This window comes from Protopterus annectens, chromosome 16.part0, assembly GCF_019279795.1.
Source record: "Protopterus annectens isolate FY-2018-M chromosome 16.part0, PAN1.0, whole genome shotgun sequence".
Classification (NCBI taxonomy): Eukaryota; Metazoa; Chordata; order Ceratodontiformes; family Protopteridae; genus Protopterus; species Protopterus annectens.
The window spans coordinates 173,885,095-173,890,013 of record NC_056750.1 but is presented as its reverse complement, the minus strand read 5'-3'; the positions used below and the strand labels follow the sequence as shown (position 1 = coordinate 173,890,013).

The window sequence follows — 4,919 nt, the reverse complement described above, 5'->3', positions numbered from 1 at the left end:
CTGTTTGTGTATGCTGGCTCGGATCCGATATCGGATCCTAGACCCTAACGTGATGAATGGTGACTACAGATAACACAGATGCCAAGTTATGGTAAGTACATAACTATTATTTCTTCATTTTCACAGATCAGAACTCATAGTTTGAAGTGTTTATTATTTTGTAGCTACTTCTTCCTGGGCTGTAGCCACTTGTACTGTGTTGAACTTTGCCTGTCTACATGTGGCTTGTTGGTCTAGGGATATGATTCTCGCTTTGGGTGCGAGAGGTCCCAGGTTCAAATCCTGGATGAGCCCTGCTTTTCTCTTTCCAGTTGTCTGTACTGTCTTGGAGAGCCTCATTTGCAAGAACCCTGTACCTTTTGTTATGCATTCAGCACCAGGGTTCTTAAGGAATATAACTTAAATGTCAGTTAACTCGAAAGCTGACAATTTCAAGAAAAGTCCTAGGAGAAAATCTTCACAGAGATCAAAAAAGGTCAAACAATAAAAAAAGCTTGAAACAAAAAACATAACTACAAAAAATCAATGGCGTTATTTAGTTTGGGAGGGTGGCCTAATGGTTAAGGTGTTTGCCTTACAAACACACGGTACAGGGCTTGAATCTCACAGGGGATAATTTGCTAGGTTTAAATGGCTCGCAAGGGCAGTTAGCCTAGTACTAGCATAGCCTAGCCTATGAATGCTACATTCACAAAACCTTACGGATATAAAAATGAAATTTTAAATTATTTGGATAGAGGGTTTTTGGACCTTCTCCTGCAGAGGTTATCAAAAATGTGGGGAGAGAGGTAATCTGATTTTTAAATCTCTCAGATTTTTTTCAGCCTCCTTTTCCAAGGGATCCTCTACCCCCTTGTCCAGTTTTGGTAAGAAACAGAATTAACGGTCTCTGAAGAATGATGGTAAGCAGAAGTTTAAAAAAAAACATGGCAAGGAGGCTCCAAAAAGAAAGTGGGAACCCCCTAAAACAAAGGACCGTGAAGTCAGAATAACTATTTAAGGGACAGTGTCACCTCCTTCCATGCTGGCAGCCCATTATCTCTTTTGGAAAGCCTGACTCTCCATTTCTGTCTTGTTTCAGACAAATGGGTTCTGAAGATTATTCAGTGAAGTTACAGATGGCAGTATAAGGAAATTTCTCCCTTCCAGGGAGTTTTTTATTCACCAGTCCAAACTCTATTTCCCCTTGTCCTACAGTATAAGTTGGCCCAAGCAGGAATAGAGCTAGTACCTCATTCCCATTTGGGGAAAATTTTTATCCGGTGATGTTTCTAGTACAAAAGAAAGAAAATACTTGGAAGCCAGTTCTGGATCTTTCTTTCTAAACTTATTTGTCATAATCCTGAAGTTCCAAATTTTGTCATTTCACAGACTTTTACCCCATCTTCCTTATTCTAGTGTTTTGATAACACTAGATTAAAAAGATGTTTATGAACACATCCCTATCCATCCAGACTTCAGTCGTTTCTTAAGGTTGTGTGTGTGCCAGGATCTTGTTGTCAGTTCTGTCTGCCTTACCCTTTGGACTATCCAGTACTCCAAGAGTCTTCACAAAGTCTCTAGCTCCAGTTATAGCTCTTTTCAGGCTACAGCATTTCCATGTTTCTTCATATTTGGATGATTTCTTATCTTTGATGAGTCATTATCAAAGTGTAAGAAATCTTTCTTTGTCTTTGGTGAGATTTCTCTTACATAAGCTTGGATTTCAAGAGAGTATGCAAAAGTCTTTTTGGACTCATCACATGGGATTGTGTTCCAGGGATGCCTGTTAGATACCTCAGTTCAAAGAGCTTTTCTTTCACAGGAAAATTAGATCTCTATCTTGATCTGTTTCTAGAATTTTGTTCCAACACTCATTCCCCCAGATTCATGAACAGATATTTTCCATGCAGGAACAGTGTAGGAGCTCCTGCATGGAAAATGGCTGCCGAGCGATCCAGGAAAGTGCCATTTTCACATGCACGACCATCCCTACACTCTTCTAGCACAGAAAACTGGCAAATATGCAAATCACCTCATTTGCTGATGAAAACCATGCAAATAAGAAGATTTTGCAATCCACCAAACTGCCAGGTCTCCATGCTAGAACAGTGTCAGTGCAGAAATGTATTCAGAAAATAAGAGTACATTTCTGCACCTGACAAAACGGAGGCATGACAGCTTGTGGAAAAGCATATAATGTTATGTAGTCCTATCTCGCCGTAATTCTTGCTGGATGGGTTCGGTGCCGAACCTCGGCTCCTACTCAGCCGATACTAAAGCTCAAGAGCTTTTGCTGGCTCAATGAAATCCCCTATCCCATGGTGCACTACGGCAGTCCCCCAGATCTTCTTTGCCGCGAAAGCTTCAAGGTTGTCTTCTTTACTGGCTCATTGGCTAAGTGGAATTTTTGATATTTTTTGCCTTTATTTCTGATTCTTTCTTAGTAATAGTTTTACCTTGATAACTTAGTGATTGCATGAGTGTTAGCATCCCCTTCCCCTTTCTTTAAGGATTGTTTGGCCCGTTTAAGTTAGAGGGCCATAGTTGCCTGTTTAAATTAGAGGGCCTTCCTCTCTCTATGCTAGTTTTTCTTCTATAAAAAAAAAAGTTGTACTATTATTATTGTATCTGTTTTCTGTTTTCCTTTTAATTCAAAATGTTAAAGGATAAAGATAGGGAACATAAAGAACACCGCCCTTCTGGTTTTAAAAAGTGTTATAAGTGTTTTCAGAAAATGTCGTTGACTGACAGTCACACCAGTTGTCTGTACTGTCTTGGAGAGCCTCATTTGCAAGAACCCTGTACCTTTTGTTATGCATTCAGCACCAGGGTTCTTAATGAATGAAAAAGGAAATTAATTGATAGGGGTCTGATGAGTAGTTTCTTCTAAGAACAGCTGGAACAAGGTCAGACGGTCTCCAAAAGTCACAAAAGGAAATCTCCATTGGCTCCTGCTTCGGAACTGACAAAAAAATCAAAAGCAGTGGAGCCGGAGAGTTCTGGCCCCAATTCTGCTTCTTCAGTCTCAGTACCATCTGTTTCATCAGCTCCAAGACAATCATCTGTGTTGAGACATTCTCCAATCTTGGAACCAGTTTCACCAACATTAAGATCTCCTATTTTGTAAAGAAGGAGATTTCCATCCATCTCCACCCATCCCTCCAGGACTGTATATGATGAGGATGTAGAGCGGGTGGTGAAGAGGCTGCTCTGTGACCCAGTACTGTCAAAAGTTTTAGCTTCTCCGGACCCAAAGGATTCGGATCCATCCCATCCTCAGTCTACTGTTCCTCCTCCAACTGCCTCACTTCCCGAGTCTAATGTTTCAGGTCATATAGTGCTGGAACCCTTGGTTCAGAGAACTCTTCCTGCTTCCTCGTAACCAATCACTCTAACTTCATCGGCCCAGTCTGGAGCTGAGGGGTCTGGGAGCCGACTCTCTCAGGTCGACTCTGGAAGGGATAGTCCCTCCAGTTTTTCTTCACTCCTATGTCTGCTTTGGAGACTGCTCCTCCTGTTTGGAGTCGAGCTTCCATTTCCTCGGAGCAGGGTGGTAAGGCTTTCGAGGCGATAGAGCTTCGTCAAGTACTAAAGCCCTGCTATTGGACCTGACGTCCCTCCAGCAGCCAGTAGCAGACTCTTCTCCCCCGCATGCCCCTAAGCGTAGGGAACCAGAACCCCAAGTAGCCCCATAGAAGGTGTCCCCTCTTCCGAAACCTCCCCAGATTACCCCACTGGGAAGGTCTCTAGGAAGAGAGTTTGTAAGAGGAAGCATATTGACTCACCTGAGTCTGTCACTTCTGATACTGATTTAGATGAGTCAGAAGGGTCCCCAAGATCCCCCTCTGAGGATGTCTCTCTTGTGGATATCCTAGAAGTCCTTGGACAGAGGGATGATTGGAAGACCTCTAACCCTACTGAGGGATGAATCAGTGTACCTTAAGGCTTTTAGTTCCCGACCTTCCACCTCCTGGGTGATACCGCCATATGACCGTTAGGGGTCATATCTCGGAAAGCTTGGACCTCTCTGGACACAGTGGAGCCTGTCCCGAGGAGGCCTAATAAATTTATCACTGCTCCAGAAGACAAAACCTTTCTAACCAAGGGAGTACCTGTGGATACTTTGGTGGTAGCAGCAGCTACAAAGGAGTAGTTAACTGAGACATCCTTAAATATCCATCCTCCTAATAGAGTCTAGGATGATGGATAGGTATGGAAAGCGTACTTTTTCTTCAGGGCTTTTACCTTATGATCGCTGAACTACCTGTCCCATTTTACTAGGCTGCAAAGGGATCTCCTAAAGGAGTTGGGAGATGCCCTTCAGGGTTTAGTAGCTTTGGGATCCACTGACAAGGTATTTTCGCAGCTCTCCACCCTTGCCTCTATTGCCAACTCCTCCATGAGGCTGATTTCTTACGCAGCTGATGGAGCGAGCAGGGTGGCCACATCAGGGATCTCTCTTAGGAGACGTTTCCTGGAATGTGTCTATGCAATTATACGGAGTCCTTCAAGTCTTCCTTTACCAACATCCCCTTTGATGGTTCAACTCTTTTTGGACCTCAGGTAAAAGAGACTTTGACCAGGTGCGAGCAGGAAGGGAAAACCTTATCCGCTGTTGGGAGTCCATTTCTCACTTCCTTCCAGACCCTATCCCAAGGGTGAAACAGGAGGGAAAATGTAGTTCCGTAAATCCCAAAAAGGTTTCCCACAGGCACAGGGTCAACCCTCCTCTGGAGGCAGAGGGGGAGGTTGTAATGGAAGGTGCTGCTCTCGTGACAGAGGGAGTCTGCAACACCAAGGTGATAGAGATTCTTTCTCTGATCAACCCTGAAGGGTTGCCCAACTGTCTGTCTCTGGAGGCAGTTGGGGGTCGTCTGTCACTGTACCCAAGCGCCTGGCTACAAATTTCTCAAGATTGATGTGTACAAAATATAATT

At 43.6% G+C, this 4,919-nt stretch overlaps 1 non-coding gene across 1 annotated transcript; it reads left to right on the top strand.

Annotated features, from left to right (window-relative positions):
- Positions 1-222: 222 nt before the first annotated feature.
- On the top strand, positions 223-294 carry TRNAP-UGG. Its single transcript has one exon. It is a non-coding gene; the product is annotated as a tRNA-Pro (tRNA).
- The last annotated feature ends 4,625 nt before the right edge of the window (positions 295-4,919 follow it).